Source organism: Camelus dromedarius, chromosome 13, assembly GCF_036321535.1.
Source record: "Camelus dromedarius isolate mCamDro1 chromosome 13, mCamDro1.pat, whole genome shotgun sequence".
NCBI lineage: Eukaryota > Metazoa > Chordata > Mammalia > Artiodactyla > Camelidae > Camelus > Camelus dromedarius.
The window spans coordinates 5,260,911-5,273,806 of NC_087448.1; the positions used below are offsets into that span (position 1 = coordinate 5,260,911).

General features: G+C 40.8%; 1 pseudogene; it reads right to left on the reverse strand.

The window, feature by feature from the left end:
* Positions 1-2,488: 2,488 nt before the first annotated feature.
* Positions 2,489-3,381, reverse strand: LOC105094090 (small ribosomal subunit protein uS2-like; annotated as a pseudogene).
* Between the last annotated feature and the right edge of the window lie 9,515 nt (positions 3,382-12,896).

Genomic DNA, 12,896 nt, shown 5'->3' on the forward strand with positions numbered 1-12,896 from the left:
TTAAAATTTGGAGCACGTCTGCATTGGAGAGGAATGCCTAGATTTCAGAGGACTAAGCATTAGAGATACGGCATACAAAAGGCATGCACGCTGGAGCCAAGGCATAGTGTTCAATAAACTGATAGATTTGGGGTCGGGGAGGGGCTTTGTGATTGATAGAGACCTAATATCTCTGGTGCTTTGAAATGCAACTCTTTGAAACTAAAATGAACTTGTTAAATGCAAATTTGAATTCAAGATGGCAGACTGACCATACATACTTGTTGGCTTATCTTCCCCAATCTTTGCTGCCCTTTAAAGGAATGCACAGAAAACAGCAAGCATATGGGAGGTGGGAGGGAAGTAGCAAGCCGCATCTGAAGTGTGTGTGACAGGCTGAAGCCGAGAAAGTGAGTCGTGATCTTCTAATTGGGGACCTAGAGAGATTTGGGGTTCATAGCCACAGGTAGGCAACCAGAGAATGAGAATTGGGTTCAGAAATGGTGAATAACTGAAGGTGAATAGTTGAAGAATTGTGCAAGTCAGTTGACCTCCATAGGTCCATCTCCAAAGAGGAGAGTCACTTGGACTTGACAGTCAGTCAGATACTGGAGAGTTGTGTGTGGTCATAATGAAGCGTACAGTCTGAAGAGAGTCCGGGCTGTTGATGCATGGGGTGGGGCCGCCCAGTAAAATTCTCCCTACTTTTGATCCATTGGCAGCAAAAGGGGGCAGGCTATCAGCCTGCTCTACATGTGACCTGACTTCAGTTGGTGGTGTTATTTATAATTACCTGGGTCCTTTTTAGTAATATTGTTAGCCTTCTGTGTGTAGTGGTGGGCAAGAGTTAGAGATCCCCTTCCTTACAGTCTCAGACAGGCTTCTGCTGTACATGCAGATGAGGACCACCACGCAGGGACAAAATCAATTGCACTAAACTTAATGAAGCCATGACTCTGCTTTTTATATTCTCTAGTTGCACATAGTGTAAACTGTTTACTCAAGCCAGAAGACAAAAGGTTCTGAGGACAAATTTCAGCCTAACTTAGGGTCAGATAATTGTCCCGATATCATTGAGTCGGCAGCTGGATACAAAGCCATTTCAGAATCACACCTTGGGTACCAACTGTCAGGGCTCTTGAATCTGCTGGAGACTCATGACCTCTTCCTAAAATGGGAGGATGTATATGCAGTATCACCAGGCAATCCACATGTCTTGAGCATTAGTATTTAACCAACTGAAATGCATCCTATTTGGTCAGTTATATTATTTAACCAAACCTCATCAGAGGTAAAACTAAATGGCATGGTTTTGTCACTTGTGGTTCCAGGCTTCTGATACGAAGAATTCCTACTCATTAAACATCCCTGGGTATGAGTTCTGATTTGATCAATGGTCCCCAGAGTACCTGTCAAAATTAATACTTGGTTGAAACTTATGAAATGTACTTTTTTGGTCAAAGAATGCCAAGTAGTGTCATGTCAAATGGTAGATTTATATATCACATTGCTTGTAATGAAGTTTTTGAAAAAATTTAACACAACATAAAAGGCACTCAGTCAGCCCCACTGTTCCATTTATCTCTTGTGGAATAACAAATTTTACCAAAACTGACAGCTTAAAACAGCAATTGTATCATACCTCGTGATTTTGCGGTTCCAAATTTTAGGAAGGAAACTCAACTGAGTTTCTCTCCTTTATGTGACAAATATGTTGCATTCAGCTGGCAAACAGATACCTTTGTAAGATTCAGTTTGGATACTTGCACACATCTGGTCCTGAGTAAAGGTGACTAAAGGTGGTACTCAGTGGTACCAATTTAAAGTGTCCACAGGTGGCTTGTCCACTATGGAGAGCTGAGGGACAGTCAAACTTGACTCCTTGTATGATTGCCAGGGATTCTGAGAGAGACTTCTTCAAAAGAGAGAAAGGAGAAGTTGCCAGTGTCTCCAGGTCTGGCCACAGAAGCTGGCACAGCTTTGCGTCCACCGTGCTCTGTCACCAGCCCCTGTCACAGAGCTTGCTCATATCCAGTGAAAGGGGACACTGGCAGCCCATCCTCTGCTCGTGCTCTGCTACAAATGAGTCAGTCTTCATGTTCCATCTCTCTTCTGAAAGCCCGTCTGTCCTTTGGTTTTAGGCTATTTGGTTTCCCCGAAATCTCAACTCTCTGACGGAGTCAAGAATAAATGGGATTTTGTAATATGTCCAACTTTTTCTTATTAACAGGGTGACATGCTTTCCAAGATACATCCTCGGAGGAAGTGGTGTTCCCTGGCTTTAGAACATGTCAGCAATTCTAGATCCTAGACTGCTGAGGAATTGTGTCTGCAAAATGCTTGGGGAAAAATCATTGTTAACCTAAAAAAATTCCAAGAAATCCTTTTTTAGCCAAATTATCATTCTAATAGAAGAACAAGAAATGACAATTTTCTTTTTTTTTTTTTTTAATTTTAAAACTATTTTTTGTCAACCTATTTCCGCTTTGAGAGTTTGTGGAAGAACAGCTTAAGACCACTCAGTGGTGGTCGCTACTTACTGTCCTGAGCGGTGGGAGCTGCAGGCCAGCCTTCAGGGGCTGACTGAGCGCTCGGGTCTCAGGAGGGAAGCACTGAGCGGGCACAGAGGGCGCCTGCACGCCTCACTGCTCTGCCACCCCAGGCTGAGCAGCGGTGAACTCGGGAGCTGGAGCGGTCCCTTCCCCCTGGAACTCCCCCTCGGGCACGGCCACAGCCTCAGCCTCCTTCCTTTGCAGTCTGTTCAGCAGCTCTGTAGAAGTAGAGACCAGGCGTGACCTCGCACGCTGCTTACGGGAGATGCTGCAGCGCATGCGCAGAACCTCCCGGGCACGCATCCACCACATCAGACCCCCTGAGTGAGCGCCCTGTAGTCGCAGGGATGGCGATGTCCACACAGTGCAGAGCGGGGTCTGTGTTACACAGAGAAGGGGTAGGCAGGTTAACGTAAGACGCCAATGGGAGAGGCTGGAGGTCAACCCTGGGATCAGTAACCACCAGGAGTCTCAGCTCCGGAAGGCTGCCTGGATCTGGTGAGTGCAGGTTCCAGGAGTGAAGCGGCCAGCAGCAGGGGGGCTCCAGTGGCAGCAGCAGGGGGGCTCCAGTGGCAGCAGCAGACTTCGGCCCTGCTCGCAGGCCAGTCTTCCTGGAGGACGTGGCACTGACATCAGCTGGGTGTCCAAGGGCAACAGTGACATGAGCTACCAACAGAAGCTTCTCCCAGGCTCTCTTCAGATTTGTGATTCAGACACCATCACTTTTCCTCTCCCAGAGAGACTGCTCCATTTGGAAGTCAAGACTGGCGCCAACTAAGTGGGCTTCTGCGGCAAGGAATTTGAGGACGTCCTCCTCTTTCAGTTGCAGGACATCACGGGCTCCGGACATGGTGAAAGTTTCCCTTTAAGTTACAAGAGAACCCAGAACAGCACCGCATGGACCACTGCCTGGGTAGCGAAGAAAGGAGAAATGACAGTTTTGACTTGCAAGAACTAAATAAATCATCTTTCTATAATTTCTGAAGAAATATCTTGAGAACATATTTCAGCAAAACAAGGTGGGGGAGGAACAAAATGGAAACATATGGGAACCCAAGAAATGATGGCTCTTACCGAGAGATACGTGGTAGGGTGCTTCTGAGTAATTGTCAGCAGGCGTGGAAGTCAGAGGGTTCAGACGAGAACAGTAAGTCATAAAGTAAGAAGAATGTGTGAAATACAGCAAACAAAATCCAGCATGACTCAGAGGGTGATCAGGGTGATTCTTGACCTGTGTTTTTAATGATGCAAATAGTTTGGCTAACGAGTGGCACGTTAACTGCCCCTCTGTTGTTACAAACCACTTTCACTCTACCCTGCTCTCTATTGCACTAGTGTTTTTCTCCCCAAGTAGACAGTGAGCCGCCTTTTCACCTTCTTCTTAATGATAACTTCATATAGAGTCATGTTTGATAGTGAAGAAATGTAGTCAATTTCACAGTAAGTGTATGATTTTATTGACATGCTCCTTTAAGAAATAGGATATACAAATTAAATTGGTGCAAGTTTATACAGCTAATAAAATATTTTTTTCCCTAATCCTAAACCTGTGGATAGTCAAGGACATATATTTAATTTTATAATCATTTTTTAAAAAAAGAGATAGAGTTATTGAGTTGGATGTGGGTTAAGACTGATCATAAGATGATGTGGGTTTCCTGATAGAAATCTAAAACAATAGAAATATATCCAATTTGATCAATCTAGTCAGCACTTGGGATATGCAACATGACTTATCTGAATGTAGCATATGTTTAAGTCATTCTATCACTAGCTAAAGTATAGCCAGCTTTAAGATTGTACTGCAGATCTAAGCAGTAACTACATGAGACATAATTAATCAGAATTACCTTTATTGATGATGGCAGATGGATAACTGTGCTTCCGATAGTGATGCTCTGAGAAGGACCCAGCGTCACAGAGTAGTGCTACGAGGAGGAGGAGGGTGCTTAACCTGGACCCCGTCCCTGGGAAACATCCCGAGAAGCCCAAGTGAAGAACATCTTATTTGGAAATTTCTTCAACTACATCAATGCCATGAAAGATAAGGAAAGGCTGAGGACCCATTCCCGCTTAAAGGGGATTCAAAGAAGCATTGAACCAAATGCAACAGGTGATGCAAAATGTGGTAGACAGGACATTATTGGAGCAATTTGCAAAACTGGATGATGGACAGCAGATCAGATAAAAGGATTCTATCAGTGCTGCATTTCCTGAAATGATGCAGACGATGATTATGAAAGAGCGCATCTTTGTTCTTATGACACATACGCTAAAGCATTACGAGAGGAAGGGGCGTTATATCAGCAGCTCATTCTCAGATGTTGAGTGTGTGAGTGCACACAGGCACACACGCACACACGCAGACACACGCACACACAGACACGCACACACAGACACACACACAGGCACACGTGCACACATGTACACACGCACAGACACGCACACACAGACACACGCACACACAGACACGCACACACATGCACACACAGGCACACGCGCACACACAGGCACATGCGCACGCGTGTACACACACGCAGACACACTCGCACATACACACACAGACACACGCACACACAGACACGCACACACATGCACACACAGGCACACGCGCACGCACAGGCACATGTGCACGCGTGTACACACACGCAGACACACACGCACACACAGGCATGCACACGACACAGGGAGAGGCGACAATCAGTGAATCAGGGAGAAGGATTTATGGGAACTCTGTACTAGTCTTGCCATTATTCTGTAGGCTTGAAATTACCCTTAGGTAAAGTTTGACAATATTACATCAGGGAATGCTGGCCTAACGCTATTTTAGAGTAATCCTTATTTCCACGGCTCCCTGTATTTATTGAAATCTGCCCAGGCAGCCTGGCTTCTAACCCAGAACTTGTCTCTCTGCCTTAATTTTGTGCTCAGGAGGTGTTAAGCGTGGGCACTCAGTTCCAGCGATCTTGAGAAGTGCAAACTCTAGGTACTGCACAGTCGTCTTTGAAAATGTTACATCTCATCAAGTCACACTGATGTGTGAGAACTCTAAACTATTCTTTTAGAAAACTGAAAATCAAACCCTCCTTTCAGTTCATCCCTAGTTAAACTAAGGAAACGATGAAGATTTATGTCTCATGGAGTTTATTTTTTCACACAGGCCGTTAGATTTGAGAAAATAACGATAAGATTGATAGGAATGACTGTTACAAAGGGCGTGTTGACAACTGTCTTTAGAGAAGATGTCTACAAAGGGTTCAGGAGGAAAAAGTTATCGGCTTGGGATTTGTGGAGAATTTTCCCCCCAAATGCAGACTCTCTTCTAAACACCTGAACAGAAGGCGTTCAGATTAACAAAATGGTGCTTTCTTGGCCAGCCTAGAAATTTCTCTCTTGCTCCCCCTCCTCTCTTCTTCCTTACTCCTGAGGCCTAATACCAACAGAAGACTAAAATTCATCTGCACTCCACTTAATATGTGTAGCCAGCTGTGATTTTATTTTTTGATGCTGCCACATGAAAAAAGTTTTTTTTCCTGAGCTATAGGTGTTAATTGGTATCTTTGTATCTTGCTAATTAAGTTCTAGCAACACCTTTTCCCTCTTCCTCGTTTGCATTTAATGAGCTCCCTTGTTGTATTAATTTATTAGATAATTAGATAAAACAAAAAATAGTTCAGTTTCTTTAGGCATGGCTTTGGAAAGGACACCTTAAGAATTCAAAGGCTGATAAAAATGCATACATTACAAGAAAAAAGATCAGCTCAGGAAGAAATATACTTAATGTTAGCCTACACATTCTTACTGACATGTTTAATAATGGGATCATTAGGGCATATATATATGTAAAGAAAAGATTGATTCAGAAGCTCAGGCAACAATAATTATTTTGGTGTAAGCAAAACAGAATCACATATGGTACAACATGATGAACATACCAGAAACCTTTGCAACATTTAAGTACAACAAACAGATTATCAGTTAAGCAAGGTGCCCTCTGTTCTCTAATTATCGTATTTATTTGCATGTTCATTTTCTTTCAAAAATTCTTTTTAAGCCATCAGCCAGGCGTTATTAAGTTTTTGCTGCCTAATATGGTGCCAGAATTTACTTGACGAAAGAAAAATGGAAAAATCATTGGCGTACATTGAAACTGATCATTGTTTACTGTTATAATACTTCCTGCCCATCGGCACTTAAGGACTTCTGGACATCATTCTGAGTGATGTTATTGATTCCATCCTCCTGTTCCAGCTCAAACTGGTTCAGGCTGATCGTTTTCTAACTTGTGTAGTATCTGTAGAAAAGTTCATGACGTCTCTCATTGCTCTATTTCTGTCTTCGGCTGAGCGGTGGATTCTGTTGGGATCCTGTCTTTATCTCTTTAAATACCCATTATTCTTACCTCTTTAAATATCAATTAATCCTTAAGGTGAAGCAAACATCCAAAAATCAAGATATTAAGCCTTGAGTATTAATACTACATAGATAGGCTACATAGGTAGGCCTAAACTCAGTCAACGATGACATTGCATTTTGTGAACCACAGAAGATACACTGAAGCTGAAAGTCATAATAATATGCAAGGCTTCAGGTATCTTTAATAGCTATGATGACAGAAATGACTACCTTTGTGGCCCAGTTTGGTAACATTGAACTTCCCAGCCAGGATTAGCACATTGTAGTAAGAAGCCTTAAGAAGTGCAGTAACTAAACCCCCAGGAGATGATGCTGTCAGTACATCCTAAAGCAATGGTACTAATTTTCTAGGCTGCACACATCACATTGATACTTTGCTTGAGGGTAGAAACAGGTCTGTAGAGAAGTCGTGAGCTAGAAAGCAAGATGAGTTTTTCTCTGCTTGATCTTTAGGTGAAACGCATTGGAGTAAAAACTCTTTCCAGTGTCATTTGTCACTCAGAAATTAGGAGAGTTTTTCTCCCCTATATTCAAGAAGAACCAAAAATCAAGTAATTGATGTATCAATCAGAAAAGTCCCACTGCTGTTGGTTTTGTGTTGCCCCAAATGGCAACTTAAATCCCTCATGCCTGTTACAAGTATAAAGGGAACAGAAAACCCAGAGAGGCGATTGGAGACAGAGATAGCAGAGCTGCGAGAAGACTGCAGAAAATATTCTTCCCATGTGTGGACTTGGCCTTTGAAGCAAAGAGTTACAACAGGAAATTAGGAATAGGCTGGCGCAGCCTCGTAAACAAGTATAAAATTGTGTCAGCGCACCAAAATATTTCACTAGACTGCCCTTCCCCTAGGAGGTTCACAGGTGGTGTAACAAATGCAGTCAGCAACCCTTCCGACATGTCTAGCATATATGATTATTTTGGCTCTAACCGGCCATTAGTTATTTGTAAGCTGGGGCATAAATACAGAGGCTCATTGAATATTTATGTCCAACTCCAGCATCCACATTTATTAATTTGTCTACATATGGGGAATATGGTTATGGGGGGAATGGAAAATATTTACTCCAGGAGCCCTTGATGTAATACATTAAATATGAACACGCTCTTGGTGTGGGGGGTCCTGGAATCTTGGTAGGCGTTGGGTCCCTGCTGGCCCTTTATCATTTTTCTCTTCCTACAACTGAATATAAAACTGAAAGTCTGCCTTTAACATTCTTAAACTGTGATACTGCCAGACTCATCCTATAAGAAATTCCCTAAGTTTTCATCCAGACATAATATTTTTTATTAGCTAACTTGTAGCAAGTCTCTTCTCGGAGCCCAACTAAACATGGTACTAAACGTTCTTTTTGCCTTCCTAGGAAAATAACAATCTGGGACTCCTTTGTTTTTCACTGAACAATAAAATTAACCAGTTACTGAATTTATACTCTCATTAGAGAGCCGTTGTTACTGTTCTTTTAACAAAAGAAAATACTCAAAGGAAAACAAACAAAAATTAGCACAGAAAAGAAATGATAGATGCGCATTTTTCCCCCTGGATATTAGATTTGGAATGCGTTCATAGAGAATGGTGTCAGTGTCAAAGACTCAATGCTGTAGGAAAAAGCGATCCCCCCAAAAAGTCTAATTTTCAACTTTTTTCTCATTTATTGGATAGTCTGTAGACATCATTCTCCTTTTGTATAAAGAATAAATACCATGATTTGCCAAAGTAAAGTACTTGAAAAGGATTTCCTACAATTTAGTGGAGAATCTTAAAATCTTATACCACTCTGAATTTTTCCAGATATCAATCCTGAAATGTTTTTCCCAGGCGTAGATTGATTCTCTAAATCACTCATCTTTCTCTGATGTACAATGATGTAGCCACTGAATTATATATATTGAATTTTGCCTTCTCTTTTGAGTCTCCCAAAAAGGGATACTAAAATTTTGTACTATTGAAGGGTAGAGAAATGAAGAGGTATCTCAAACTACCTTCCTTTTTAAGAGGTAAGTACGGATTGATCAAATAAGGTATATGAGCAAGACCTCAGATGTGATTCAGTCCAACAGATTTGCCAACAGAGCTGTATTCTGGAATCACCTGGAGAATTCTGTAAAAGATTCCTGGGATCCACCTTTGAACTTCTAGGTGGGATAAACACCATGATTATCAAAGTAACTCCTTGTAATTCTACTGAATGCCCATCAATCTTTGATTGCTTAATTTTAAGAAAAGCTGATTTTTTTTAGTTTAAGTAATTTAGTCAACATTAAAAATGTGCTTTAGTGGTGGAGAAGGATCTGCTGTTTGAACTCCTAATCCAGCATTTTATAAAATGTATTAAGAAGAACTGACAGGAATTGTGTTTTTTATTGCTGTCCTACATAAAGCTAGTCCAATAGGATATTTAGGGTTAAATATCCTTTTTGATCAAGTAGGATATCCTCTAAAGTTATGGAGTATTTAAATACCCTTAGAGAATAGTCACAAAATTATTCGTTGCATTTCTATCTCCTATGGTAACGTTATCAAAATAAAACGGGGTAGTATGTCAGGGGCTTGCTGTAACTACCTAGAAAACCTAGGTCTTTGGCATATTCATTTCATATTTGTTAGAAGAATATTAATGCTTTTTATATCTTATTTTCATTTATAAGATGAAAAGGTAGCTTTTGCTAATTTCATTAGGCTAAATTGAGGGATATAGAGACAAATGAACAGTTTGGAAATGTTTATTTGGAATATATTGTGAACACTTAAAAAAAAAACTTTCAGTTGTGTGTGTGAGAGAAAGACAGACTTTGTTGAAATGCAAAATGGCCTTGGGAAATTTTATGGAATAAAATAAAGTGGCAATACACCACTCTCCCCGATGGAGTGGTTTTGCTGTGGTTCAGATCATGGAGGTTGACATTAAGCTCTCCCAAAAGGAAAGCACAGTGATAAGCCAGTCACAGTTAACTCCAGGGTGAAGGATTGAAGACGCACATTGGGATTAGTTTCTTGAAAGCAAGAGACACTGGGGATTACAGTCAGGATGTGCTTGGATTAACGTATTCCAGATACAAGACTATTCTGAAAACAGTGTGAGGGTTCTATGGGTTGGAGCGACCGTCCAGCATGGTAGACAGTCATGTCAGTCAAGAATATTTTTGGCCACAAGTAACATGTATGCCAATAGACTGTGACTTAAACAAGTAATGTGTTTATTTTTCTCAAGAAAGAATGAATTTGAAGTTAGGCAGTCCAGGGCTGGGTTTTAAATTCCTTTCCTATATTTTTTGATGCCTCTCTATGATAGTGACTTGAAAGTAATATAATTGAATGTCTTATCCACCCCCCGACCCTTAGAACTAGGTTTTTATCACATAATTCCAGTTTAAGGATGATTGGATTCATAGTAATATGTCATATGACTGGCAGAAAAAAGAGTGTGAAAGAAAGGAGGTGACCTTTAAAAATACTGATAATGTTGTTTAAGGCAATGAGGCAAAACTAGACAGCGGCAGACAGAATGAAAATGATCTCTTAAACCAGACGGATGATTGGAAAGAGCTAAATATGTCAGCTTTTTTGTCTGTGTGTGTGTTTGTTTGTTGTTAATTATTAATGAGTTACAGGGGCATAAAGACTCAGTTTAAGAACTGTAACCCAGAACTTAGCTTAAGTCTTTCTTTATCAAGTATTGCCACAATCATGCTGCATGATCATCTATCCAAAAATGTCACGACTTAACACAACAGACATTTCTTCTCAAGCTGTCCATCCTGCATTTGGCTGAGTTCTGGATGCTTCTGACTGGGTTCTGCTGGGAGGGTGGATCTGCTTCAGGCTGAAAGGTGGCTGAGCTGGGCTCCTGGCATCTCACCCTGAGCACAGACTGAAGGGATAGGAGTGTGTTCTTCTAACGCGGTGACAGACGCTCAGGGCAAGCCCACTGCACAAGCGCACTGGATGAAGTCCAAAGAGGGTAGTTGGGGAGGTACACACAGCCATCATGAAGCCGTGGGCAGACTGTTGACATGTGCTTCGACTGTGGGCGAGCGGGGTGCTGGAAACTCCCTGTCATTCATATAAAATGGTCACCACGAAGGCCTCCTGAAAACTGTCTCAAACGTATTACTATTAGTAGCATTATTTAACCATGAGGTTTGTCACCGTAGAAGGTATGCAGTAGTTGAAAAGAAAGTTGCTTTGTTGATTGGGAGACTGTTTTCCGAGTAGAAGAGGATGGAGGAACAGCCTGGACCAGCGCCTCCCAGTAGAGGCTGGCGAGAGAGAGCTCTTCTCACAGGAGGAAGGACACAGGGCTGAGATGGGCTCACAAACCCGGCTCCTCCTGGTTGAGGACTTTTCTCTTCTCTAATGGAGGCACAGTCATTAATGATCACAAAGGCCACACACTCGTCATTAATTGTGAGTTGATACATAATTGGTTTTTGGCTTTTCTGTGTTTATCCAGCACCTCGTTCAGATCTCCCCACTTATTTGCATGTGTCATAAGGCTTTTATTAATGACAGTTTTTCTCACTGATTTAAAGGGAGTAGAGTGTGTTGTGGTTCTTATACAGAGTAGATACTTGGTATTTATGTGATGGTGAAATGACATTTCGTTCATTTACTGTTGGTATCTTCAAAGACTAAGCCAAAAGGGTCCCTTTACGTTTTGCCAGGATGTCTGAATTAACACAGAGCTATTTCCTGGCATCTTTTTGTCCCCTGGATGGCTGACCCAGAGCTCCACTCACTGATGGCTCTGGACCACAAGAAATGCAGAAAACTATTACTTTTAGAAAAATGGGATAAAACTTGGAAGTAATTTAGATAACTATCTACTTTTATAAAAATGACGTGGATGTTAAGCTCTAGTCTCCTATATTGTAAGCTAGTGAGTTTAAATCACATAAAATTATACAAAATTGTAATTTTTCTTAATATTGTTATTTTGGTAAAATTGGGGTATTTTTCTCTTGTATTCTATTATAAGTATTTTATTTTCAACTCATGAACTACTTTTTAAATACCAGATTCTTATATCTATTTCCTTGTCAGATAAATTGAGCCTTATTTATAGAGTATGAATGTTCCAGTGGCTGGTTTAAAAGAATGAGGCAGTAACAATTATCACATTTGTTATATGATTCAAATGTGAGACCGGAACCACTAAAGAGCTAGGTCCCTTAATTCGTTCAATCTAGTTTCTAAAATTACAGGTTTAGAAGGGACCTCAGAGGGTCTCTGCTCCAACCTGGCATTAAAACCGGGATGTTCCCCACCAATGTTCTTGAATAAGCTGAAGGGTAACATTTTCATTAGATACACAGATTAGAAAAAAAAAAACTGTGAATGACATTTGCATGGAACGATGTTAAATGTGAAAAAGGAGGTGACTCAGGAGAAGAAACTCATGCAAATTGCGAGCACAAACACTTCACAGAGAAATTTACCTGAGTGAAAGCAGCTAATAAAATGAAGAGTAAAGGAAATGTAATTGTCTAAAACACATCACAAAATAAACCAAATTAAACCAAAGAGAATGGGCGATGCTGTGAATGGCGGGACGAGAATTAAGCCCAGACAGTTTCTCTTATTTGCTTTGAAAATTTGATAATCATCATTATCATCTGAGCAGAATGATCAGTTAAATAGTTCTACTTTAAGTCATCCTGGGACTTACACAGAAAAGGACATATGACATTTATGAAAGACACATGCAACTTCTATTATCAAGGAGATATTACAATTAGTAATTAAATCACCTTGCCAGGAAGGATTTATTCAATTCATCATAGAAAATATAGATGTGTCCTGGGTGCTTGACTTCTTTGCCTTCTGGTTTCTTGTTTTTACCATATCTTAAATTAAGGAAAAGTGATGTATTATTCACTATTTTTTTCTGAAATATCCACATAAAACTGTTACCTTATTAAACAATAAGTCAGTTTTGTTCTGATTTT